Here is a 13,565-nt window from a genome sequence, read left to right as displayed (position 1 = left end):
AAGCTGAAATTCAAATCTAGAAAAGAAATTTCAATGTCTGACAACATAATTAGAACAACAGTGACACAATCAGGTGGAGTTTTTTCATTGTATCAAAATATAGTACAGGATCTGAAGTAAAAGAATCGTTAAATCAAAAATTATGAATATACAAAGTATGTAAATCTATCAACCTTGTTATCTTAGGCTGCAGGAACAGTTGGAAACTATGAAGTGGCAAATTTTAAACCATCGACCAGACACTAACTCATTCATGAGGCTTTAAACCGGAAACATTTTTAGCATTAAAAAGGGATGTTTTAATGCAAAAATAAAAGAAACTGTCTAATATGATCATCTGGCAACTATGAAAGCAGAAATTCAAATCTAGAAAAGAAATATCAATGTCTGACAACATAATTAGAACAACAGTGACACAATCAGGTGGAGTTTTTTTTTGTATCAAAATATAGTGCAGGCTCTGAAGTAAAAGAATCGTTAAACCAAAAATTATGAATATACAAAGTATGTAAATCAAGCAACCTTGTTATCTTAAGCTGCACGAACAGTTCGCAACCATGAAGCGGGAAATTTTAAACCATCAATCAGACACTAACTCATTCATGAGGCTTGATATATATCCACTAGGGGGCTAACAGAGGCGCATGTGCTTCGTGTGGGCTCCGCGTTTCGAGCACCTGCTACAAGGGAAAACACCCGGATACGTCGACTGCGACCCACGGACAAGAACCGTGAGTGTACAAGGCACCTTTCAAGACCTTATTTACGCAAATCGGAGCTCGGGAGACCGAGCTCCGACTGTCTAAATCCAGCGTCGCTCCAGCGCCCTTGCTTACCCGAACGCCAGGCCTAGTGCGGCGCGAACGCCACGGCGGCAGTCATGGAATACGCCGTAGTTGGGACGAACGCTTCCCCAGCCGAATTCGAAAGACCAGATTGGAAGACAATTGTTTCTTACTGTACCAAGAACCCCAAAGCTGAGTCATTAGCACCTCAGAAGAAAAATGAGCAGTCCGAGAAACCGAAGGCGAAACCTCTCCCTCCGCTACATCCCAAGAAACCGCTACACCGACTTCCGGAGAAGGACTATAAAATCATCTACAGACCAACGGGTGGCGTAGACATCACGCGCTACACCGAAAAATCTATCAGACAACCCAGTAAACACCAACCCATCTATGAGACGGCTATAAACTGTCTTGCCAAGACAAGCAAGATGCCCGATAGATGTCTCAGTAGACCTCTGAGATGGCTACTAAACGTATATAATATGTCTCGACAAGATATGCAAGACATTGCCAGATGTCTTGATATTTCTTGTAGTGATCTTGTAGCTCAGCTAATGCACCCAGTTTTTTAGGCTACAAGACGTCTTGCAAGATATCTCCTAGAAATCTGGAAGACAAATAACTTACTAAACGTAAGTCAGTCTAGCAGATAGCTATAAGGCATCTTGCCCAAGATAAACAAGTCACCTTATAGACATCTGAAGTGGCACCCAAGACAGCTGATAGACATTTAAAAGATGCTTTGACGAGATATGAAAGATGTTTTTATATGTCTTGGTACTTCTTGTAGCTGCCTTCTAGCTCAACTAATGCACCCACTTTTTTAAGCTGCAAGACGTCTTGCAAGTCATCATCTAGAGATCATTAAAATAGATTCTGAATGTCTAAAATGAGCTCTAGAATCTCCTGCAATGCTCTAAATTATTTATTCCCTGCTATTTCTCGCAAAACTGTCTGAAATGCTTATGTATTTGTAGAGGTTTTCAACACCACTGCCAGACAAAAAATATAGTCTCACCAGATGCTACTACAACTAAAGCTGCATTGCCGTCACACACCCACAGTGCTCTTTCACACATTCAGTTATGATGCAAGCTAAACTGATGTACAATTGTAAATCATTAATACTCACGCACTACAACTGTTGTCTAGTAATGAGAACTGTATGTTTTTATTACAAAGCGTGCCACATTTCACTGTTAATGGCCATCAGGTGCTCTTTAGAAAGTTTGGTAGTAACTGCACCCAATGCTAGAAAATGAGATGAGTAAACTACAGAACTCTTTAATTTCCTCAACATTATACATTGCAAATAGGCAACTTAATCTCATGCATGTTAAAAGCAAGGAAAGCCACAAGCAACAGTATGCAAATGAAAAAATGTGGTTCTCTGAAGCCTAATATTGTACCAAGGAAGAAAACACCAGAAAGAGCCAACTCATGAACACATGACACGTAAAGAATGATGCACATTGCCATTCATTCTCACAGACATTAAAACTGCAAACAGTAAGTGAGAACTGTACACATTCTTTGTTACAAAACATGCCACACTGTACGGTGGACAGCCATGGTTGGGTGCTCTTTGGGAGATTCGGCAATAACTACAAAAGGTGCTAGGAAACAAAATGTGTAAATCATATATTTGATTTTTTTTTCAACAATGCGCTACGAAGTTACAAGCACAGAAACTAGACACTACAAGTGGTATGAAAATGACAAAATAATAATGCAGTTCTCTCCAAGCTTAAAATGATCTTTTTACAAAAGAATGACAACATCCATACTCCAAACAAGAACAGGAAATGACTAGAAATAAACAGGGATAGGTATGCAAAAGTGTACAAAACTGGTTGAGTGGTCGAACGAACTATCTGCATAATGTTTGTACAAAATAAAACAAAGCAACAAATTCGAATGAAAAAGCTTCAGTATACAGAAAAAGGCGCTTTCACAAAGGACCATCATCACGTGTTGCATTTCATACTATATGTGCATGCATGTCACCAACTGAATGCTGGTCATACATACATCTTGTAGAAACTGCACAAACACTTGAGCAATAGGCACGACATCAATTCCATTAAAAAATCTACACTGCAAAAAAAAAGAAGCCAAGACTGCTTCACTGCTGCTGTTCCTGTTAGCATGACTAGAATGCACTGAAAAAAAAATGCAATGGCTGCATGCCTGTCATAGTTACATTCTACTATCATAACTAAAAAGTACTAAGGAAAAGGTAGCAGGTAAGGGTCATACATCACTCTACAAGAAACACTAGAAGGCACCATAAGGAAAAAAAAAGGAAGGAGCAAAAGTTTCGCATCCCTGTCATTGTACATACCAACCACTATATTCCATATCAAAAGCTGTTTGCAGCACTACAAAAGATAAGGGCAGCATGAACCAGCCATGATGGCACCAACTGCCCTTACCTTTTGTAGTGCAGCAAACAGCTTGCGAGGAGTACAGAAGACACAGCAAAAAAAAAAAGAGAATAAAATTCAGTGTTGCACACGGTGCTGCTCTTCACATTCTGCTGGTATAAAAAGAAGGAAGTTAACTGCTGAGATAGTTGGTTTTCAGAAATAAAAAAGGTATTTAGCATAACACAGACACACACAAGAAAGAAGACACCACGTGTACTTACTACAACTGTTTATTTAGGGGAAAGCAGTCGATGCATAGCTTTCACTGCTGATGTGCACATGTACAAGGCAACAGGAAAACAGCACCAATCTTATCAAATCAGGTATGAGCAATATCTGTTCAGCCTCAAAGAAAAGCTGAAGTGTCACTGACACAGCTCAAACCTGTTTAATGTATAGATGGTATCCTCTGCTCCCTGAAAGCTTGCTCAGCTAAGCCATCACATAAGCTACGAAAGCAAACAGGTCGGCTGTCAGAAGAGACATGGCCAGCATTTCGTAAAGTGCACCACCGTCTATAAAGTTCTACTGTCATGCAGAAAAATCTTATTTTGCACAAGCAGGATTCTGCGTCAATGGCCAACTTAGGGAACATGCAAAAGACATTAACAATGAAGGTGAGCGACTTCTCTTGCACCGTAGGGTTTGCACCAATTGTGAAAACTGTGGGTAACGGCTCATGAAACACTAGAAGCCCTTCATATAAAAAAGCAGGTTACAGCTGTGTCAGCAGCAAATTGGTTTTTCTTATGAGACTGAAGAAAAATTTCTCACGCATAGTTTGACAAAATGGTGCTGTTTCCATGTTGCCTTGTACCCGTGCGCATCACCTGAGTAGGCTATGTATATCGGCTGCTTTCCGCTGAACAGTTGTAAGTGCTGATGGTGTCCTCTGTCTTGTGTGCGACTGTGTTACGCTAAATAGCCTGTTATTATGCATGGAGAAAAGGCATTGAAAAAAAAACAAGGTCTGAATACCACTGCCAACATTCTGGCATGAAAGCATCGTAAAATGAGGGAGCTGGCATGGGTTGTGCATCTGTTATTCTGTACAACCCTAGAGGGCAGAGAAAATTGAAAAAAAAAAAAAGAAAACTTCCGGGGCTATCAGATCCACTGCAGTCAGTTACAAATTAAGAATGAAGGGGCGAATATCCCTCAAAGGAGGCTTTTCTGCCAATCAGATCGTTCTCAACACTGGTACCACTTCAGCCCTTGTCCACAGCTAACTAGGCTGGGCAGCTTTTTCTTTATCGGTACTGAACACCAGCTGCACTGCCTCTTTTTGTCACCTACTGCCATGAAAGGGGGAATTCCTTTGTGGCTCAATTGATTGGGAGGCTCCTCTCTGTCAATTGTTGGAGGCCTACCTTTGCAAAATTACAAAGCTTCAAACTTGAGTTGTAAATGAGCACAGAAGGTGCCTTGATCCCAGCTGCTTGCTATTGTGGCACTGTTCATGGTGGCTGTGCAGCGCCTTTAGATGTGGACTTGGTCTTTGTCACAAGGCAAACACCAACCACTCTTTTGTGACGTCGGCAAAACTAAGTTTCATTGGTGTTGAAGGCTTTCCATGTCACACCTGCCAGGATTAAAATCAAAAGCACGATTTAGATATATGAGCTCCCAAACAGAAGGAAAAAGTCCCACTGTTGGCAACTCTAAGTTTTTGGCACAGTCAAACCATACCTGTGTATTCAGTCAGTAGCCCGCGACTGCCCAGTGAGATGTCAGTCCTGTGGCCCTCATTGCTAAGTTGTGTTTGCAGCACAGACAGGAAAAGAATAGTTGCTAGGCAGCCGTGGAGGTGGTGGCAACCTGCAAGGTGTTGCAATGCTTTAAAGATTTCTTGTGAAGTTTAATAAAGCAAATCACTGACTACAAAACATAGGATAAGAATTTAACCTCAAAATATGTCACATAAGGTTGAGAGTACTGAGTACACAATAGAAATATGTTTAACCAAGACACGCACTAGCAGCACAAAATAGTGCTGAGTATAATATATGTATATTAATAACTCCTTGATGACCTCGAAGGCTAAAACATTTTCTTGTCTTCACCAACAGACACACCTGAAGAGAACCACCATTTTCCTGATTTATACATTTCTTTTTTTATTGAGAGTCACTTTCTATGCTGGGTAAGGTTCCTGCCTCTGAGTTTACTAAGTGTTTCATTCGACATATGTAGAGAAGAAATAAATCTATGTATCATGTATCTATGTATGGATGCATTACCTATGTATGTATCTATGCATGTATATATGTAGGTACCTACGTATGTATGCATCACCAGGTTTTCCTAGAACAAATGAAGGCAATATTTTAAACAGTGAGCATGCACCCAGAGCAAAAAAAAAAAAAAAGAATGCATAGCTCACTTGCTTGAGCTGTTGGGTAAGTGTTTTGTTTACATGAAAATTCCCGCAGACACAAAATAACAAGAGCACCAAACACAGACACAACAGCACAATGTGAAAAAGAGCATTAAATTCTAAATTCTAAAGTTAATTCTAAGTTAATTAATTCTAAAGTTAAAGCTCAGCTACTTTGGTCATCTGATGAGAAGAGAGGAGTCGCTGGAGAAAGATTTGATGCTGGAAAAGGTTGAGGGTCGCCGGAGAAGGGGTAGGCAGCGAACGCGATGGTTAGATGGCATCCTCGAGGCACTGCAGAGGAAGTTATGTGATGCTAGGAAGATAGTGAGAGACCGGAAAGCGTGGCGTGACATGGTCCATAGGGTCACGAAGAGTCGGACATGACTGAACTGAACTGAAATTAAATGAAGGTATTTCACCTTTGATGCCAAACACCTTCACTTCGGGAGGAGTCCATATGCTATCAAAAGGTTTGCGTGGAGTCACAGCTTTGTTGTTGAGGACAGCCAGAAGGCATACACTGAACCCATTTATAACATGGCTACATTCTATACGCCTTAAAAGTAAGTTATGATTCAGTACTCTCTTTTCTTTTCCCAGTTCTGGATAGGAAGAGTCTATTGGCCCTGAAGCAAGAAAACAAATGAAATTGATATGTTTTTGTGTATTATAATAGGCTTTTCGTTATATGAGGTCCGTCTGAAAGATTTGCTTTCGATTTCTTTCTGTACCAATTCAACTGAAGCTTAATTTCATAAAACATTTCCGCGAATAAAAAAAAAAAAAACTGAGGACCAAAGCAAATAGAGCTCCAGCACATCACACAGCATGCAGTTCAGGAACTTAAAAAGAACTAAATTGTGCTTTCTGACTATATGAAAATGTAAAACCACTTAATCACGGCAATGTAATGGCTGACTGTAAACATTTTATGAACTATTAAAATTAAATCACTGCAGAATGTTCGTACGCCGTTCCTATCTCGCTATGTGTTTCAACTTGTGCCTATGAACAGGCCGAGAGTATTTTGCTAGCAGTTGGGAGAGTCGCTGTGGCCAGAATGCACCTTACCCTCCCCTCTAAGGCAGCTTATTGAGATCGTTCTCTTTCTTTTTCGCAACCGCGGCATAACTTAGCGCGTAAGCTCTGCAGGCTGAGAAACAATGCACGGCTTCCACTCGACGGTGCGTATTTTCTGTATCTTGCTGCAGAGTGAAGGCCACACTAAGCATGCAGACTTTCGTGCTCAGTTGTGTTTCCTGGGAAAGTGTTAGAACCAGCGGCAATCAACGAAAGACGTCGGATCGCCAAGCTCATTTTGAAGAATTACATCGCGAGGTTCCGCCACCAATGGCAGTTCACGAAACGCGGCGAGTAGAATTACAAGCGAAAAACGTTCCTGCATGCACAAAACTATAGATGCGCCATAAAACACCGCCTTTCGTACTGACTAAACGGTCCGCGCGCGCTATCTTGCTCGCCCATACAGCCTGCGCCGGCGGATGCAAACAACGGTCCTTGCAGCATTTTTATCGTAAAAAGAAAACACTCAGTCACTTTACTGCTCCATTAAGTGACTCATTTAGAAGAAACAATTTCTTACTCACCCAGCGAAGCTTGCCTTGCAGCCAGAAGTAGCAGCCGCTGTGCGGGATACATTTTCAACGCGGTCACAAACAAACGGCCTAGTCGTGCAGACACGACTAGACACGACGAAAATTTGAAATGGCCAGCTCCGAGCAGCGCATTGATACAATAACTTTAAAAACAATAGAAATCTGAAATATATTTCATAAAACAAGCTATACAAGTAAAATGAAACTGTTGCTTATGACGTATTTGTTTCAAAACGGTAAATACAACCTGCGTCTTGCGTAATTATTTTGGCGCACTATTTTCTATCTCGCTGTAAAGAGGAGGGGTGCGAAAAGGCCACGGCGCGCGAAGTTTGGGAATGGCGGATCGTGCATAGCTGGCGTTCCGTATTAACATCGGCGCAGCAAATCTTTCCTCTGTGCGAACTACTGGCTTTTATCACACACGGATACATCGCTAGCTTACTTTGTCGTTGTGAACACTCGGAGTTTGGAGTCTTCCGGCGGACTGGACTGCGCCGAGTGAGGTCGAACACAGTACGCGTGTGGCTATCGGCTGCAGAAATGAAGGTGTCAGCGGCTTTTGTACATTATGTTCAGATACCCATCGCCTAAACAGCATTTCTTGGTGCCATATTGGTCCTGCATGCTGGAAACAGCCCAAATTGCATGCTTAATTCAAAAGCGCAGGCACTTTGGATACAGTATTTTGCAAGCTGAAAAATTGCTAGAACAAACCTTCGACAATTTATACTTAGAGTATGCAGAACAGTGTCGTCCAGTTAAATTGTGTACATATTGCACTATAGGCGCATATGTGACCCTGAAACGTCTTGTTAGGAAGTATGGTAGACTTCTGAAGCAGAACTCTAGAAGACATCTGGCGTTAGCCGGCTAATAACTATCTTGCGTAGCTGAAGACATAAAAATTCTTCACTAGACAGGTTCCAGACATCTTGCCGATGATGTCTTCTAGACTAGCACCAAGCGACGTCTTGTAGATGTCTTTGATAGCTCAAGATATATGTGACCAATATAGACATATCAAGACAGCTACAAGATATTCTGTGCTCAGTGGGAAGCGATCACAACAGCGAGCGGTGTCACCGCGTCCGCGGCCGAAAACGACCAATCTAGAACCAACTCTGCAAAAAATGTGATCACCATATCGACGCCGGTGCAGGCAAACGCACTACGCTACGTCGCAGTCAAGCAAATCAGAGTAGAAGGCAAAGACATTGTTATGACGTCGTACATCGCCCCTCCGGACAGGGCCCTGCAGGGCATTATCTATAGGGCTTACGATGGCGAAACGCACCAAGAAATGATGACCGAATTCCAAAAAAGAAACCCTGACTTCGTTCAAGCACGCACCATGGGAAGAACATCAAAGTCCCTCCTGCTTCACTTCGACGCGGACGAACTCACAGATAGCATCATCTACTTCGGAGTCCTGTACCCAGTTTACCCCTTCATTCCCAAAGTAGAGGCGTGCACAAACTGCAGAAGAGTCGGCCACAGAAGAGACGTGTGTCCGGAGCCACCGCAACAACGGTGCCCGTACTGCGGCAACCAACACCTGAAAGAAGAAGTCTGCGACCCGGTCTGCATTATCTGCGGAGGAGGGCACCGCACAGGCGATAACAGCTGCAAGAAGCGATTTCAACGACACCAAACGAAAAAGTCGGAGCATCAATCAAGACCCAAATCACGGACATGTGACGACCCAACATCTACCGAAAGGAAGGACCGCTCGAGCTCCTTCCCGTCCTTGGACAGCGGACGCAGCAGCAGCCGTAGCGGACGGAGCAGCAGCGGCGGACGGAACGGAAGCAGCAGCAATGGAGGAGGCGCCAGCACTAGCAGCCGGACTCAGAGCCCCGGGCCGAAACAGGTGAGCTGGGCAGGAGTGGCCTCTCATAGGAAGGGGATGGAGCTGCAGACATTACAGTCTAAACTAGATCAGGCACTCCACCACATTCAAATTCTCACGGATCGAATCAAACACTTGGAGGAGGAAAATAGTAAACTAAAAGCACCTACCATATCTAAGGACCCACCTCCGAAACCACTCCCATTGCCGGAAATCACAGAAATGGAAACTACTGTGACCGCCTCAGTCGAAACCCCAGTAAGCATAGTTAGCAAGGAAGAAACACCTCGCAAAAAACGAGCAGTAGCAGCTGACGTAAGAAATACCTCAGTGGAGGATAGAGTCCCAAAACTCGAACAAAAAGTAGAGGAGCACAGCCAGAAACTTGATAGTCTGACCCAAATAGTTGATAATTTAACACAAAGACTCGGACAACACATACAGGATGTAAATCACAAGTTCGGAGTAATTGACACCGTTTTACAGGAAATTTTACACCGGCTTCCCCCTTCAGCTCAAGGGGTGCCAATCGATCTATCCCAGCAAAATGGCCAATCCTAAGACCGTAACAATTTGGCAGTGGAACTGCAGGTCTATGCGCAACAAAAAAACAAATCTGCAGTTACACATTCAATCGCAATCCGAAAAACCTGATGTTATAGCGATTCAAGAACCCAGAATGTCTCGACTAAAACTGCCAGGGTACCGGGCGGTTCTGCCATGTCACATCAAAGAACAGCCTTTAACCACTACGTTGGTACATAGAAATCTTACCGTGGTTAACCACGAGATTGAAAACGTAGAGCTCGATTGTATATTAATTGAAATTCTGCCTAGCAGAAGAAACTCCTCTTCTCTGTTCGTACTAAACGCATACAGCCACCCCAGGGCACCGGCTGGACCAGCGAAAGCCGCTATACTCAAAACCCTCCAAATCGCAGGCCAAAACCCAACCCTAATTGTGGGCGACTTCAACGCTCAACACGTGCAATGGGGACACGCAACGATATCCAGGAAAGGAACGGCCCTAATGGATTTTATCCAGCAAAGAGGGCTCACCCAATACACAGACCCCATGCAACCTACTAGGATAGGCAACAGCGTGACCAGGGACACGTGCCCGGACCTAACGATGGGCAAAAATCTCCCAGACTTAAGCTGGAGCAACACCAGACAAAATCTGGGAAGTGACCATTATATCATAATGTCTAAAATCACCATTGCCAATCTCAAACCCCAACCCAGAAAAAACAAAATCACCTACTGGGACAAACTTAGGACTATCCGCGACCAAAATAACGAACCAATCATAGACTTAGAACACTGGACACAGACCCTCCTATCGGATGTGGAAAAGGCCACTAAGGAACTAGTACATGACTTAGGCGTAAATACGGTTGACAGCCGACTTACGCACATGTGGGAGGCAAGGCAGAGCCTAGAAAAAAGATGGCTTAAGCAAAAATATAACAAAAAGCTTAGAAACAGGATCGTCCCCCTCACGAAAGAAATTCAACACCACACCGCAGAACTAGCGAGACAGCAGTGGAACCATATCTGTGAAAATGTGAATGGCAATCTAGGCACGAGGAAGACGTGGAATCTTCTGCGGCATCTCCTTGATCCGGACTCCAACAAAGCTACCACTCAAAAGAAATCACCAGAATTTTAAACATAGACCCAGGCACGGATCAAGATATTATAGACACGCTACAGGAGAAATACTTCTGCACAACCCGTGAGACGAAGCCCCTGCCCGATTATAACGGAGAGCCTAACTCCATCCTGGATGCTGACATAACACTGGCGGAAATAAGAGCAGCCCTCTTTAAGGTACGTACAACATCCGCCCCAGGAGAGGACGGCATTAACAATAAGACACTCAGAAATCTAGACGACGCTTCTATCACAGCCCTCGCGGACTTTGCGAACGAGTGTTGGAGGGAGGGAAAACTCCCAGCGTCTTGGAAACATGCCATCGTTAAATTCATCCCAAAACCTGGCAAAAAGCTCGCGCTCGAAAACCTCAGACCTATTTCGCTTACTTCTTGCATAGGAAAACTGATAGAGCACGTCATACTAGACAGACTCCAGTCCCACATGCAAAAAGAGAATTTATATCCAAACACTATGGTCGGCTTTAGACCACATTTATCAACACAAGATACGATGCTAAGACTAGCAAACGAAGTCCTATCTCATGAGCAAGAAAGGAGTACCAGGGCAATCCTAGCCCTAGATTTAACCAAAGCCTTTGATAATGTTAAACACAAAGCAATCCTAGAATCTCTTTCACTGCTGAATGTAGGCGCAAGAACGTTTAACTACATCAAGGACTTCCTCTCCGATAGGACGGCTAAAATTCAAATTGGCACTATCAAATCCGACACCTTCACTTTAGGAGATAGAGGAACTCCGCAAGGATCGGTCCTCTCCCCCTTTTTATTCAATATAACCCTAATCAAAATGGCACACGAACTCACAAGAATCCCAGACCTAGAACACTCTTTGTACGCGGACGATATCACCCTTTGGACCACCAAGGGGAGTATTGGCACGATACAAGATACGCTACAACAAGCGGTAGACGTAGTCGTAGAGGAGGCGCAAGCCGCGGGACTCGCGTGTTCCCCCCAGAAATCTGAATTACTCATTCTGCACCCAAAGCGTCAAAGAAAGAATAAAGCGCCTGCGATCAAAATCTACGCGGAAGGTGCAGCCATCCAAGAAGTGGAAACACTAAGAATCTTGGGAATGCTCATACAGTCAAACCAAAAAAACGACACACTAATTAAGAAACTGAAAAACACCGTCAACCAAATTTCCCTCCTCCTCAGACGAATCGCGAATAGGCGTGGAGGAGTTAAAGAAGCTGAGACCAGGAAACTAGTAGAAGCCTTCGTTCTTAGCAGAGTTATCTACTCTACACCATACGTCACCCTCACAGTTAGAGAAAGAGACGACCTGGATTCACTAATTAGGCAGTCCTATAAAATTGCGCTTAACCTCCCTCGCAATACCCCAAATGAAACACTACTAAAGTTAGGAATTCATAACACCTTAGCGGAAATGATGGAAGCACACCTCACCGCACAATACGAACGATTATCAAGCACTGAAACGGGACGTTTTATCCTAAAAAAAGCAGGAATACAATATGAAGGGACCCGGTCCCACACTTTGCCGATTCCAAGACATGTGCGCGAGCAATTAATAGTCCGTCCTCTGCCTAAAAACATGCATCCAGAATACGATACGGACAGAAGAAGGGCTAGGGCACAAAAATTACACGAAAGATTTTCAGTACAGAAAGACACGGCGCACGTGGACGTGGCAGAACAGGCGGACAGAGATGCCTTTTCCCTGGCAGTTGTCGATCATCGTGGTTCTCCCCTCGCATCGGCGACAATCAATAAAACAAAATTTCCGGAGGAGGCCGAAGAGGCTGCCATAGCTTTAGCCATTACCTCCACCACTGCCAAATACATCCTTAGCGACTCTAAAACCGCAATTCGAAATTTTGCAAAAGGAAGGGCTCACTCCGCAGCCATCAAAATTTTACAAAAAATCTCCCATACCCGCCTTATCACATTGATCTGGGTCCCTGCCCATTCGGACCATCCTGGAAACAAGGCAGCGCACCAATTTGCCCGAGGATTCGTAGTTAACCGGGAGGTGCGCTGCCCTGAGCTCAGGTCGGCCAGGGAGCGGATGACAACCTACAAAGAAATTACTACCCACTTCAAGAAAGAAAGACAAATCTTCCCAGAACCACATCGATCTCTAAGTAAAACACAACAAGTCACCTGGCGGCAGCTTCAAACAGACACTTTATTTAATCCGTACATGTACTCCATATGGTTCCCAGAGCAGTTCAGCCCTGTCTGTTCTCTCTGTGGACATCAAAAGGCAGACACACCACACATCCTATACTCATGTAATCAAGACAAGCCATCACAGAGTCTGCAGCTCTCTACCCAATCTCAGTGGGAGGCCGCGCTGCTCAGCTCCGACCCGGAGGTTCAACTCCGAGTCACGGAGCGGGCCGAAGAGGTCGCCGAACGACATCGTCGGTCGGCCACCTGGCGTCCGGCCTAGAAGAGGAGCCCACCGCGGGGACGGGAACGTCAACCCACCCCGTGCCTACGACCTCTTCTTTAATAAAGTTTACCTCCTCCTCCTCCATTCATGAGGCTTTAAACTGGAAACATTTTTAGCATTAAAAAGGGATGTTTTAATGCAAAAATAAAAGAAACTGTCTAATATGATCATCTGGAAACTATGAAAGCAGAAATTCAAATCTAGAAAAGAGATATCAATGTCTGACAACATAATTTGAACAACAGTGACACAATCAGGTGGAGTTTTTTTTTGTATCAAAATATAGTGCAGGCTCTGAAGTAAAAGAATCGTTAAACCAAAAATTCTGAATATACAAAGTATTGAAAGGGGGTGTTTACTGTCCTTTAAAAGGGGTAATAGCTCTCTCCAAGTTTCACA

At 43.7% G+C, this 13,565-nt stretch overlaps 1 long non-coding RNA gene across 1 annotated transcript; it reads right to left on the bottom strand.

The window, feature by feature from the left end:
* Positions 1 to 2,047: 2,047 nt before the first annotated feature.
* On the bottom strand, positions 2,048 to 7,298 carry LOC146183098 (uncharacterized). Its single transcript, XR_014708718.1, has 3 exons — positions 7,205 to 7,298; positions 4,907 to 5,035; positions 2,048 to 4,799 (listed from the first exon to the last, which is right to left on the bottom strand). It is a non-coding gene; the product is annotated as an uncharacterized LOC146183098 (long non-coding RNA).
* Between the last annotated feature and the right edge of the window lie 6,267 nt (positions 7,299 to 13,565).

The sequence above is a fragment of the Amblyomma maculatum genome, chromosome 7, assembly GCF_055883805.1.
Source record: "Amblyomma maculatum isolate TAMU_Amacu chromosome 7, ASM5588380v1, whole genome shotgun sequence".
Lineage (NCBI taxonomy): Eukaryota > Metazoa > Arthropoda > Arachnida > Ixodida > Ixodidae > Amblyomma > Amblyomma maculatum.
Note: the sequence above shows the minus strand (reverse complement) of the source record. Positions and strands in the feature narration are given on the sequence as shown.